We start from the raw sequence: 14877 nt of genomic DNA on the forward strand, positions 1-14877 counted from the left end.
TAGCAACTTGCTGAAACTAACAGGTCGGAGTCCAGTCAATGCCTAGATGGAAGCTATCCTGGGAACATTATATATGTTGCCTTATATTTCATCATGGACTAACGGTAATACATCAACAAACCTATTGGATTTTCTGACAGAGGATTTTCCTCATCTCCTTCACCTTGTATGGCTCCTATGGGGAAGGTGTGCCACAGTTTGTATACCTTAGGATTTGAAGCCACCATAAATCAGCAAGATTGGCAACCTGTCCCTTTGGAACCCAAATCTGTCCCACCATCCCCTCCCTTGGCCAAAATGCACATCCGATGTACAGTATACATGAAAAAAAAAATGAAATAAATCGAAATACTTTGCTTTGTGGTTGCAGCACATTGTAACCCAAGATCAAATGACTCCATTCTGTTATTAGTCTGTTTTAACTTTGTGAGGTCATTTTATGAACTGTGGTCAGGCAGAATGAGTTCCTTGCATTCCTTATGGCTAACTGGAGAAGAGAGCTGATAGTCCCACACTAGACAGATAGCTTATGGAAATCTGGCCATGGAAAAACTGACTAGTCTTGAAAAACCTGCAGGAGACATGTCTTGCTACATGATTACTCTTTAAAACTGCAATAGGTGTCTGCGGTTACACAAGACTTCTGCAATTCTGCATTGTGAGGGAGCCAAGAAGTGAGCTTTTCCTGCATTTTCCAAGCCGAATGATATTTTGCTTCCTTTGAACTTTGCCAAAAGTTTATGGATGCCTTTTATCCTTGCTCTCCCTCCACCCCTGGCCTTCCAGGTCTGGGGTAAGCAGCAAAAAAACTACCAAGCACGGCACTTGGAAACTCTGGCTTCTTGGCGCTGAGAATTTTTTTGTCACTTAGATGATCTGACACGACTTCCGAAGAAATGTAAGTTCAGAAGCATAATTATTAATTTTCTTTACGGGGTGGGGCTTGCTAAAAAATTATGATGATAAGTAGGACACATCCTCATTAACAAATGATATTTGGAAAGCTGAGTAAGAAAACCCCTTATTAGGCTTGCCAATTTGTATGGCGGTCTCTTGCCAGCTTAACAGCTGTGCCAATCAGAGGTTCAGCAGCTAAAAATGTCTATCTTTGCAAGGGAAAGCTTCACCTGTTGAATTTCTCCTGCGAATTTTTAACATTTGCGGGGGGTGATACCCCCACCACTACCTTCAAAAATTGCTGGGCAGAAATACTTTGGCCCAGCATGATTTTTTAAAATTTCTATGGCCAGAGTGTAACACACAATGTGACCTTAATTCAGACTCCTAAATGCTTGTTGGATTAAATTGCTAATGAGCTCTGTAGGAAGACCCTGTGAACAACTGAGTAATGTTTTCCATGCCCCAAAGACCATGGCAAAGCATCCCTGAAGTCTCACATTTGCCCTCCATTGTATCATAAAATAAATAGACTTGCTGTCCTTGCAACTGATAAATGGGCCCGGGGGAGAAGGCTGTTAAAGAGGAGGACGTGTTGGTCCATTCTTAATGTTGAATGGAGAATATTTGTTTAGGAAAGACCAAATACTCCTGCTGTAAATTTAACTTCTTATTTTCCCTTTGATTTCGCAGTTAAGACCAGCGCACACGGTCTTCTGAAAACGGCCTACAGAAATCTGTGCAGAGGGAGGTCAGCAAAAAGGCAGTGGTTAAGTGTTTTCATTAGAGGGGATTCAAAACACACAGGGCGAGATAAGGGAGATTCATATGCTCAGTGGATTTCAAACAAGCACATGAGTCACCGGCCAGCCATTTGGTAAGCAAGTATCTTTCTCTTTCCCAGCAGTATGATAAAACTCCAAGGTGGGGGTGGGCAGTGATGCCTTGATGTTGGGAGGCCAAAAAAGATGTGTGTGTGAACCTAGAAAGTTCCCACTGAGCGGAGGGGGAGAAAGCCAGACAGCCATTTATTTCAACACACTGCTGGATTTACTTAAGTTTGTCATGCAGAATATCTAATATAGCTACTACTTGGATACTTAAAGAGAGAGGACGCATTTCAGGGATGTTCACGAGGTGTGTTTTGACAGACATGTCCCTAGTCAATAACATGGAAATTGGATCAGGGGGGATGAAAGGTTAGCTTGCTGTTTGGCTGCCCAGATACTAAATATAGACTCTTGACCTGGAGTGACACACATCGAGTTGTATCATAAATGGGCAAGACAACATGAGCGTGTGTTGCTCTGACACAGCTAATTTTCAAGCTGCAGGTTATTTGCAGCTTGGAGAATTAAACTTCACTTTGGCGCTCAAAATACTTACAAAGCAAATATAACCAAAATCCCTAATGTGAAATAAGAGTAGTAGATTTGGCTCCAGTCTAGGGTAGATTGCTGTTTCGAAGCTGCTACCCTTAAGAACAGGGATTTTGAATTTTGTGGGGAAGGGGTAGGGAATAGCATGTGAGTTGATCGTTACTTGGACAATGGCTACCTTGCTTAAAAGAAAGACAGTAAAGCGTGGAGTGTAGACTGGAAAGATATAGTTTAAAATTCCTACTTGAACAAGAAGCTCACAAAATGACCTTGAACGTGCTACCTCTGGCTCTTGGACAAACCTACCGAACATGTGGTTGTGACGATAGAGAGGGGATGATGACACAAATGCTGGGTGGGTTCAGGATTCATAGAATCATAGAATCATAGAGTTGGAATAGACCACAAGGGCTATCGAGTCCAACCCCCTGCCAAGCAGGAAACACCATCAGAGCACTCCTGACATATGGTTGTCAAGCCTCTGCTTAAAGACCTCCAAAGAAGGAGACTCCACCACACTCCTTGGCAGCAAATTCCACTGTCGAACAGCTCTTACTGTCAGGAAGTTCTTCCTAATGTTTAGGTGGAATCTTCTTTCTTGTAGTTTGGCTCCATTGCTCCGTGTCCGCTTCTCTGGAGCAACAGAAAACAACCTTTCTCCCTCCTCTATGTGACATCCTTTTATATATTTGAACATGGCTATCATATCGCCCCTTAACCTCCTCTTCTCCAGGCTAAACATGCCCAGCTCCCTTAGCCGTTCCTCATAAGGCATCGTTTCCAGGCCTTTGACCATTTTGGTTGCCCTCCTCTGGACACGTTCCAGTTTGTCAGTGTCCTTCTTGAACTGTGGTGCCCAGAACTGGACACAGTACTCCAGGTGAGGTCTGACCAGAGCAGAATACAGTGGCACTATTACTTCCCTTGATCTAGATGCTATACTCCTATTGATGCAGCTCAGAATTGCATTGGCTTTTTTAGCTGCCGCATCACACTGTTGGCTCATGTCAAGTTTGTGGTCACCAAGACTCCTACATCCTTTTCACATGTACTGCTCTCAAGCCAGGTGTCACCCATCTTGTATTTGTGCCTCTCATTTTTTTTGCCCAAGTGCAATAGTTTACATTTCTCCCTGTTAAAGTTCATCTTGTTTGTTTTGGCCCAGTTCTCTAATCTGTCAAGGTCGTTTTGAAGTGTGATCCTGTCCTCTGGGGTGTTAGCCACCCCTCCCAGTTTGGTGTCATCTGCAAATTTGATCAGGATGCCCTTGAGTCCATCATCCAAGTCGTTGATAAAGATGTTGAATAAGACCGGGCCCAAGACAGAACCCTGTGGCACCCCACTAGTCACTCTTCTCCAGGATGAAGAGGAACCATTGATGAGCACCCTTTGGGTTCGGTCAGTCAGCCAGTTACAAATCCACTGAGTGGTAGCATAGTCAAGACCGCATTTTACCAGCTTCTTTACAAGAATATTGTGGGGCACCTTGTCAAATGCCTTGCTGAAATCAAGGTAGGCTACATCCACTGCGTTCCCTTCATCTACTAGGCTTGTAATTCTGTCAAAAAACGAGATCAGGTTAGTCTGACATGACTTATTTTTCAGAAATCCATGCTGACTATTGGCGATCACAGCATTCCTTTCTAGGTGCTCACAGACTGTTTTCTTAATGATCTGCTCCAGAATCTTCCCTGGTATTGATGTCAGACTGACTGGGCGATAATTATTTGGGTCCTCTCTTTTCCCCTTTTTGAAAATAGGGACAACATTTGCCCTCCTCCAGTCTGCCGGGACTTCGCCTGTTCTCCAGGAATTCTCAAAGATGACTGCCAGTGGTGCTGAGATCGCATCTGCCAGTTCTTTTAATACTCTTGGATGCAGTTCATCTGGCCCTGGAGACTTGAATACATCTAAACTAGCCAAGTATTCTTGTACTATCTCCTTAGTTATTCTGGGCTGTGTTTCCTCTGCTGAATCATTTGCTCCAAATTCTTCAGGTCGGGCATTGTTTTCTTTATCGGAGAAGACTGAGGCAAAGAAGGCATTGAGGAGTTCAGCCCTTTCTGTGTCCCCTGTTTGCATTTCACCATCTTCTCCTCTGAGTGACCCCACTGTTTCTTTGTTCTTCCTTTTGCTACGGACATACCCATAAAAGCCTTTTTTGTTGCTTTTAACCTCTCTAGCAAGCCTGAGTTTATTCTGTGCTTTAGCTTTTCTGACTTTGTGTCTACATGGGCTGGCTATTTGTTTGAATTCCTCTTTGGTGGTTCCCCCCTTTTCCATTTTTTGTACACATCCTTTTTTAATCTTAACTCAGTTAAAAGTTCTTTAGATAGCCACCCTGGCTTCTTTAGGCACCTTCCATGTTTCCATCTCACTGGTATTGCCTGAAGTTGTGCTTTTACTATCTCCCTCTTAACAAACTCCCAGCCATCATGAACTCCCTTTCCTTTTAGTATTACTGTCCATGGGATCTCACCCAGCACTTCCCTAAGTTTTATGAAGTCGGCTTTCTTAAAGTCAAGAAATTGAGTCCTAGTATGCTTGGCTGCTCCTTTCCGCTGTATAGTAAACTTCAGAAGAGCATGATCACTCGCGCCTAATGATCCTTCCACTTCTACCCCACTAACCAGGTCATCAACATTGGTTAGGACCAGATCTAAAATGGCTGTTCCTCTTGTTGCTTCTCCCACTTTCTGGACAATGAAGTTGTCTGCAAGGCCAGTGAGGATACTGTTTGACCTTATGCTCTTAGCTGAGTTTGACATCCAACAAATATCCGGGTAATTGAAGTCCCCCATTACTACTATCTCCCTTCCTTTTGCATGCTTGGCCATCTGTTCCAGGAAGACATCATCTATGTCCTCCGTTTGGCTTGGGGATCTATAGTTAACTCCCACAATGAGGTCTCTGTTATTCTTCTCTCCCTTAATTTTGACCCAAATGCTCTCAATTTGGCTTTGAGGTTCTAAATCTTGGATCTCTTCACAGGTATACACATCCCTGACATATAACGCCACTCCTCCTCCTTTCTTGTCTGGTCTGTTTCTCTGAAATAGATTGTATCCCTCCATTATTACATTCCAATCGTGGGACTTATCCCACCAGGTTTCAGTGATGCCTATTATGTCATATTTAGTTTGCTGTACCAAGAGCTCAAGCTCATCTTGTTTATTTCCCATGCTTTGTGCATTAGTGTACAGACATTGAAGTCCATTAATCATTCCCCCATGTCTCTTATTTAAGGATTTTTTCCTCCCACCACTAGGTCTGCGTGCTGTTTGCTCCATTTGGTCTATGACATTTGGATGATCATCTTCATCAATTGATAGACTCCTACCTTCAGGAGCACTGTCTCCCTCCCCCACATCAGTCAGTTTAAAGCCCTCCTGATGAGGTTTCTGAGATTTTTGGCAAAAACATTCCTCCCAACTGTTGTGAGGTGCAGCCCATCGCTTGCCAGAAGTCCATCTTCAAGAAACTGCAGTCCGTGATCTAAGAATCCAAACCGTTCCTGTTTACACCATTTGCGAAGCCAGCTGTTCACTTCCACTATTTTCCCCTCTCTCCCTGGGCCACGTCATTCAACTGGGAGGACAGATGAGATGGCAATTTGTGAATTTAATTGCTTCAATTTCCTGCCCAGAGCCTTGTAGTCTCTTTTGATCTTCTGGAGGCTATTGCTTGCAGTGTCATTGGTTCCCACATGAACCAAGAGGAAGGGGTATTTGTCAGTGGGTTTTATGATTCCTTGCAGTCGTTCAGTTACATCTTGGATCTTAGCCCCGGGGAGACAGCACACCTCCTGAGACATCTTGTCAGGCCCACAGATCACTGCTTCTGTTCCCCTCAGTAGGGAAGCCCCTATCACCACTACACGCCTCCTCTTAGGTTTGGTCGGGGTTCTTCCATGAGCTGTCGGTTCCAAGGTCACCTGCACATTCCCTGAGGACTGATTCTGTGAACACTTCATTGCAGGATGGGCTGGGTCCCCACCAGTTTGAAGAAGGTCAGTGGGGTGGCCATTCTGGGGTGGGGGGAATGCCCTGGGCCCAGAGGTTTATGCCAAACACCTCCAGATCACCTATATACTTTTCTTGGGCAAGATGACTGAGAGGAAGATGGTTCAGCTGTAGACACTCTTTGAATTTCTTGATCCATTTCAGCCTGGGTTGTGGCCCAGTTTTGAGACAGAATTTGCCTTGGTTGCCCACATGGATTGCCTACTTTGGGAGAATGACGAGGGGATTGTGACCTTATTAATCCTCCTAGATTCCTCTCTTTGAAAAATGAAATTGGGGAAAACCAAATAAGTTGCTCTCTCAGCTTTAGCAAGTTATACTGCATAAAGGAGGGGATAAAAAAGCAAACTACTGTGTGTTCAAAACTGCAGAGGAATGGCAGGACAAACATTTTCAGAAGATATACAGAAGTACATTTAGACAAATATGAACAAATCTACAGCATCATTAACATTAACACACCTCATTAAAGTTATGGGTGAAATAGTATTTTAACCCTTTTAATGGTCTCTATAATGCACAATTCTACTAATGACAGTTGCTGGAAGTATGGGAAAGGCCAAGTGAATTTTATCCTCTGTTAGTAGGCCAGCCCAGAGGATATTCATGATGAGAACTCCTGTTCATGAAGCCGTGATCTAACCACCTGCACTCATCTGCAACGGTGGTCTTAAACACACACACTGGTCTTAAATATTAAGTGAATGAAACTTATGTTTTCTAGACAGATTGAAGCTGGTTTGTGAAAAAAATGTATCAAACACCAGCAGTGGCATAGCGTGGGTTGCCAGTGCCAGGGATGGGCAAGTGTGTGTTCCCTTGGTGGCCAGTGCAGCTGGGATAAATTCCACGAGGTACATGACTGCCTGTGCTGCCATAGCTGGTGGCAATGACTGCACACCTTCTTGGCTTGGCTTGACCAGCCCAGAGGTGGGGTGTTTGGACATCCCTTCACTGGCCATGAGGAGAAGGAGGCACTGCCTCAACCCCAAAGGCCTGGTCCGTGTGCAGCTTCCCTCCTTGTGGCTCCAGGAGGAAGCAGGAGTTCTGCCACGTGGCCTCGACAAGGGAGCCTGTTTTGGGGGCATCTGGTTGTGTCCCTCTCAGAATTTTATGCTCAGGGTCACCACCCCTCTGAGCCCCCTGACACTATGCTACTGACCACCAGAATTTCTCAAGAAACTACAGGATTGATAGGGATCAGGGCTAACATGTACACAGTTTCAAAAACTAGTAAGGGGAGTTTACTGCATTTGGAGTAAGTTGTAATGCATGCACACCCTAAGTGGATGGACAGCTGAAGTAGAATGCCATCAACTTCTTTAAAACTGTAGCTTATGCACTTTTCATTTTATTTTTAAAGAGCCCCAATCCTTCCTCTCCATCTCTTTCCTTCCTGTCATTGAAACCACCAGAGATGCTTCTCTTTGATTATTCTTCATGGAACACTTGTAACATTTGCAAGTGTTTTGCTTGCATGTTGTTCCCATCATGTAAACGGACTATCTACATCAGTGCAAGCTGCTTCCATGAATGACAGGACACATGATCTGGAAATGTTCTGCTGGTATGGAGAAGCTCTATGTGGTTAGAACAATATACAGTGGTACCTCGCAAGACGAATGCCTCGCAAGACGAATGCCTCGCAAGACGAAAGAGTTTTTCGTTTTTTGAGTTGCTTCACAAGACGAATTTCCCTATGGGCTTGCTTCGCAAGACGAAAACGTCTTGCAAGTTTGTTTCCTTTTTCTTAAAACCGTTTCCTATGGGAAACCGTGCTTCGCAAGACGAAAAATTCGCAAGACGAGAAAACTCGCAGAATGAATTAATTTCGCCTTGCGAGGCACCACTGTACAAGAGAAGCAAAAGAGGAGGCATGTTAGACAATTACCATAGGACTGGGGTAACATTTTGGGTCAAAGCTCAGCATAAACAGTTTTTCACAGAGGCTTAAATCCTGTGGTGTGGAGCATCTTCATTGTACTTGGTGGTACCGGTTGGTGGACTGTTAGAGCTATTTCCTTCATGGGCTTGCAAGAAGCATGTGGTTGGTCACAGGGGAAAACAGGACAATTTATATACACTTCCCTGGGAGGAAGCCCAGTGGAACCAAGTAGAACTTACTCCCTAATACAGTGGTACCTCGGGTTACAAACACCTTGGGTTACAAACACTTCGGATTACAGACTCCGCTAACCTGGAAGTAGTACCTCAGGTTAAGAACTTTACCTCAGGATGAGAACAGAAATCGTGCGGCGGCTGCAGAGATGGCAGCAATGGGAGGCCCCATTAGCTAAAGTGGTACCTCAGGTTAAGAACAGTTTCAGGTTAAGAACGGACCTCCAGAATGAATTAACTTCGTAGCCAGAGGTACCACTGTACAGATGTAATTAAGCAGCTATATATGCTGTCAGTGGACTCTGTGAGACTGATTCAACAGAGCTCTTACATTCTGTGCTCTTAGCACAGGCGGAACAGAGACGTTCCTCTGGTCAAGTGGTTGGGCAAGGCGGGTCTGTTCACAAAAAGGATTACCCAAGATTGCACAGGAGACTTGATGAGAAGGAGCTGTCAGGAAGAAATGTTTGTTTCTCTTCTGCAGGGTTGAGCTGTAACTTGGAAAGGTTATTTTTCTTCTGCATTTCCCCCCCCCTAATAATGCCTTGCAAGATTACATCTCTCTCCCAGCGGTCAGATGTACACGATGTCTGTGTGACCCTCCAGCTTATGAATAAAACCCATTTCCCCTTCTTAGTCTTCCCTGTCTTCTTCCTCTCACAAAACAATGGCACAATGTAAGGCTTAACCCATAACATCTGTAACTGGCTCAGCAAAGGCATCAACAACACTGAAACTGCGAGAAGAGAGAATAATGCTTGGGCACCTTTCTTGTCCTTTTACTCTTTCAAGAGTCATGCAAACGGCCTCTTGGCAAAAAGGTCTCTAGAATTTATATATCTATTATGATATCTATATAGAAATGAAACAAAACCCTCTTTTGATCACTGCTGGACTCTTATTCCTGCCCCTGCAAAACCTATTCAATGCTAAATTTTATTCAGGTTCCTTCATAAAATGTTGAATTGTCTTGGGAAGCTAATAAAGGCACACTGACGTCAAAATGAAACATAAAAGGCAGATGTTTCTTGTTACAATTATTTACCCACAGCCACTTTTCCTTGTTTTTAGACAGTGCAGGAGATTATTAAATGGGCCATGCTAACTTGCTAATTATTGTTTCCACCATCGTCCCTGCCAAAGGTTTTATAATAGACAAAGCTTTCTTCGACAATGTATGCATTATTAAATTCATTCCTTTTGTTTTTGTTAATGAAATTTAATTTATATAGATCCACAACACAGATGGTATTATTAGATGGCTAGATGACTTAGAAAGATCAGTCAGATGCATCTAATATTAGATCATTTCTTAGATTATATTGTGAACTTGCCAAAGGACCTGTGTTACGCAAGTATTGATTATCAAATTTATGTTTGTCCACATCACCTTATTGTTAATGGGATGCTATGCAATCACGTATCCAATTTGTCTAGATTTCTTTGATATCTAGATGCAGAAATGATGCAGAAATGAGATAGTTGCTTGAAGCAGTTCAGGAGATCAGTAGATTCAATAACTGGCCTTCTCAGAGGCTAGGAAATACCTGGACAGGGGCAAAAGGACCTCCTCCTGCCCCACTAAGCTGAGGATGTTGTAAATCAGGCATCTATGTAAAAAAAAACAAGAGAAAGACTGCAATTTGGGATAGGCAGGGAAAGACACAGGAGCTGAGTTAGGGCTCTGTAAGTATCTTACAGTGGTGCCCACTGGGAAGGGAAGGGAGGCCAACAGTAGGTGGAAAGGCAGAGTCAATGACAGGATTGTAAGTAAAGTACTGACTGGTTGTAAGTAAAACTGCAGGCAGGTGAGGGCTGGCTCAGGACAGATTGAGATGGGTAAGATATTGGCCCACCTGCCCTAAAGGACCAGCCTTCACTGCTTGGGGTGCTTCTTGTCCATTGTGGAAGCACTGTACTTCAGTCTGCTGGGCTATTTAAACGGTGCCCCCACCCACATTCACCCTGTATATGTGTAAATATCTGCAAACACTTCAAAATGCCTAAAGGCTCCAGGGACCTCCTTCTAAAGGACACCAAACCTGGGGAAGCACTGCATCCCTGGAACTTCTCTGACTTGAAGAAGTGGGTGAAGAAAAGAAGAGGATGCAGCCCAGTGCAGAACAGATGAGGCTGATCTCACCATCCATCCTTCACCCTGAGTATGTGCGCAGAGCTGGCCCAAGACCTTTTGCTGCCTGAGGTAAAGGGCATCAGAAGCTGATGGGGTTGGCAGTTGACTCTTATACCAATACTGTCAGTGGCCTAGTTTCGCCCTCTGGGAAGCTGGTAAGCAGTGAGGGTACAGAATGGGCTGTGTGGCACTCGCAGGTCTGTCTTCCAACAGGGACACAGGAGAAAGGGCTGTCTCTGGTGCCGCCTCCTCCCAACTGCTGCCTGAGGTGCTTACCTTACTCTGCCTCATGTTAGGGCTGGCCTTATACAACAACAACAACAACAGTCTACGGCCATACTACCCTGAACACGCCCGATCTCGTCTGATCTCGGAAGCTAAGCAGGGTCAGGCCTGGTTAGTACTTGGATGGGAGAACAACAACAACAACAACAACAATTTATTATTTCTACCCCGCCCATCTGGCTGAGTTTCCGCAGCCACTCTAGTCAGCTTTCAACAGAACATTAAAAACATAATAAAACTTCAAACATTAAAAGCTTCCCTAAACAGGGCTGCCTTCAGATGTCTTCTAAAAGTCAGATAGTTGTTTATTTCTTGACATCTGATGGGAGGGCGTTCCACAGAGTGGGTGCCACTACTGAGAAGGCCCTCTCCCTGGTTTCCTGTAACCTCACTTCTCGCAGGGAGGGAACCACCAGATAGCCCTCAGAGCTGGACCTCAGTGTCTGGGCTGAACGATGGGGGTGGAGACGCTCCTTCAGGTATACTGGGCCAAGGCTGTTTAGGGCTTTAAACCCCACACTTTGAATTGTGCTCGGAAACGTACTGGGAGCCAATGTAGGTCTTTCAGGACCGGTGTTATATGGTATACACATCTACACCGTCCTGGCCTTGCTCCCTCCACCATCCTCTTGCCCCACCCCCAAAAAAAGATATTAAGTGTATGCAACGCATTATTAAAAACAAAACAAACTAACTAGCTAACAAAGAAACAAAAGTTACTGAACTGCAGCAATAGAAGTCGTGTTTTTTTATTTTAAGAAATGCTTAGTCTTTCTGTCAACTTAAAAGCCTGCCATTTGCAGAGCTCCAGAATACAATTCATAAACCCTGCTAAGTGGCGGAACGGGCTTTACAGTATAGCTGTCGAGTCCACCCCCCCCTTTTCTTTACCCCTTTCCTCCCTAACATAATACATTTTTTTCCAACTCAGCAAGTTTTATTCCCTGCTGGCTGCTTTTGGCCTGCTATTATATTGCACCAATAACATGCCCACATGACACTGTAGTATCTTTTTACAGTATAATTGCATGTACATATTTTCATTCGTAGCCCGAAGCTTCATTTAAGGGCGCATGGTAAGAATCCGTGCTCCACCAGACACAGAACAAAATAATCAATAATTCCAGACAAATCTGTTTTTATAGCCATTTCTATAATAAAACAATATAAAGTTACAGCGTATAAGGAGACATATTAATGTGACTTTCCATATGTAGTGTAGCTTTTAGGTCTCTTAAACCTTCAAGTTAATAATGCCTAAGGATCCCACTGTGAGTTCAACTACACTTTTAAAGGCATGCATGCCTTAAAGTGTGCTTTAATAGTAATATATTGCTCTGCACACAGTCAAAGAAGCAATAGGCTGGATGTCACTAGGCTTCTTTATGATGAATACATGTAGAATATATATCGAGGACAGGATCCAATGGACTGTAGCCAGAGCTTCTGCATGAATTGGGATCTGGGAGGCCGGTCCCAACCTCTGACATCCTGTACATCCCCCACCCAATATATTCAAAGGAGAAGATTCTGCAGATTTGTGTTTGATGCAGAACAAGAAGCTGAGGAGATGTATCATATATTTTTCAGATGACTAGGGAAGAGGCCATAGAGCGCATGCTTCATGTGGAAGGTCCCATATTCCATACTGGCATCTTCATTTAAAAAGATTACATGGAAGGTTATGGGAAAGGCATGGCTGAAACCAAATGCAACCTGGTGGGCTCATGATGCCTCTGCAGCCCCCAATATCTGCTGGTTGCTTCCTGGCAGGCGAACTGGTGCAGGCAGGCAGCGGTAGACAGCAGCAGTGCCATCATGGGCAAGCCACCTGCCATTTTACTTTCATTTACTTCATTTAAGAGATCTGGAGTCCACCCTTCACCCAAGGGCATGAGGGTGGCAACAGTTCCTGCAGTGCCCCAACATCAGGGCTGGCCCACCTATGAGGCAAGGTGAGTTGACCTCCTCAGGCGGCAGGATCCACAGGGGCAGCAGGTCTGGCCTCCCAGGAATGCATCACCTGGTGCCACTGCCATAGTGGCAGCAAAAGCTGCAGCACACTCCTTGGGCAGCCTCCCGCCTCCCCATGCCGCCTCTGCAGTGTCTTGGAGAATAGGAGGCCTTGCTGGTCTCCCCCAACCCTTGTTTCTGTATCCCCCGCTTGATCTTCACTTATCCCATCTTCCCAGCTGGGGCTGGGAGCGCCATTTTGCAGTACCAAAATGTATTGGGCTGGCCCGTTCTAGGTGTTGTCAGCAACTTAAAAGGGCAGAGCAATTAAAACTCATAATAGAAGCAGAAATCTATTTCAAAATGCCCACTGCAACAGGGAAGTCATTGGAAAGGAGCCTGTTTAATATCAGCCAGGAAGGAAACTGGAGATTCCCTGCCTACTGTATTATGGCTGTTCCCACTGGGACTAATAGCAGCTTTAGCGAAGGAGGGGCAAATTTGTATCAGAAATGCGCCCTGGGAGGAAACTCAGCTTTACTGCTCCAATCCAAATCTGATTGCAGATCCTTTTCTTGCATCACATCTGCTCTGAGAGGCCCACACAAATAATTTCTTATCTTCCTCTTTTTCACACGTGAAGGGAGCTTCAGAGCTGTGACCTGCTGATATGAGGTTGCCCCACATGCTTGGAAAAAGGGAATGCTTTGTTGTTATTTGGCCTTCAGTACTGGAATACCCAAAGTGTGAAGTAGTTTGCTTTTTTATCAGTGAGATAACTGGCGATATTTTAGGTTGCCAATTAGCAGATTACCAATTTCAATTCAGTGGAGGCAGCTCATGGGAATTGCCTCATGTTATGAACCTTGGAAGCAGAATTGCCTTATCGCACTCATTGCAGTGGCAGGTTCTAATAGGCCTGTAAATATAATCTCCCAATACCTTGATGGCGATCTTTTCCTTAATTGCTATTCGGTGTGAGACTTCTTCTTTTTTGACACAACCTTTCCTTCATCAGTAGTCTAATTTTGGGATCCTAATCTACACGTACTGTATTACCAAAGGTGGGCTTTGTGGCATCTCAGACAGAGCAGTGTAAAGGCTCCCTGGCTATAGATCCTGTTCTTGAGCATGACTCCCCCTAGTGAAAACACAAAGCTTTGCATTACCCAAGTGTAATGTTCAAACGCCCCAAACCAACACCATGCCAAATTATTATTTTAAATCAGGCTTCCTCAACCTTGGCCCTCCAGATGTTTTTGGCCTACAACTCCCATGGTCCCTAGCTAGCAGGACCAGTGGTCAGGGATGATGGGAATTGTAGTCTCAAAACATCTGGAGGGCTGAGGTTGCGGAAGCCTGTTTTAAATCATAGCCTTGTTCATGAGTTCATTCTTTAAACAACTTGTCCAAGAAATGCAAACATCTGCACAACTGATACTGTGAGAAATTCAAATTGTTTGGGTTGTCCAATAGGTAATCAAGGTAGGAGATATCGCAAGATCTCTTTACCTTGCCCCTTGACTACCAAAAGAGATACTTTTAGGATTCTGTCCCAGTCCTTTTCTTCTAGAAAAAAAAAGTGCAGGTACTGTGTACCCTTGACTACCCCCAGAAACAAAGCACTGCCCCCATGATCTTGACTGCAATTTGCTTTAATGTATTTAATGCTCACTTTAAGGCAATGTCCTAAGTTCTTAGGTGCCCTATCTATAAGACTTCATTGCAAACAATAAACAGACCAGTCATTTTGAGTACACTGCCTGCCTTAAGTAGTGTACTCCTGGATGAGAAAATGTGCAACCTGCACTATAGGAATCAAAGGCAGAACTCTTCATAATACAAAACAATTAGATACTTTACCCTGTGATGGAAGATATGTATAGCCTTTGCAGAAGTATCCCAAGGCCTATGGAGTTGTATGAAATATTTTTGAGTAGCCAGACATTTTAATGATTGCTCTGTACTGCTTCTAAAGATCTTTCATGTTGCTGTTCACCAGCATAATGTTCTGTGAGAGGACATTATATAAAATGTGTGTGTGTGTGTGTTTCAAAATTAAAATTCCACCTTCAAAAAAAGGTAGGGA

At 44.2% G+C, this 14877-nt stretch overlaps 1 long non-coding RNA gene across 2 annotated transcripts in view; it reads left to right on the top strand.

Moving 5' to 3' along the window:
- The first annotated feature begins 539 nt into the window (after positions 1–539).
- LOC308581735 overlaps positions 540–14877 on the top strand; it is a 40245-nt gene continuing 25907 nt past the window's right edge. For both annotated transcript variants that reach the window (XR_014005227.1, XR_014005228.1), the window contains exons 1-2: positions 540–898; positions 1591–1774. This is a non-coding gene — a long non-coding RNA (uncharacterized lncRNA). The remainder of the gene's footprint in view (positions 899–1590; positions 1775–14877) is intronic.

The sequence above is a fragment of the Podarcis bocagei genome (genome assembly GCF_964188305.1).
Source record: "Podarcis bocagei genome assembly, chromosome: 2".
Lineage (NCBI taxonomy): Eukaryota > Metazoa > Chordata > Lepidosauria > Squamata > Lacertidae > Podarcis > Podarcis bocagei.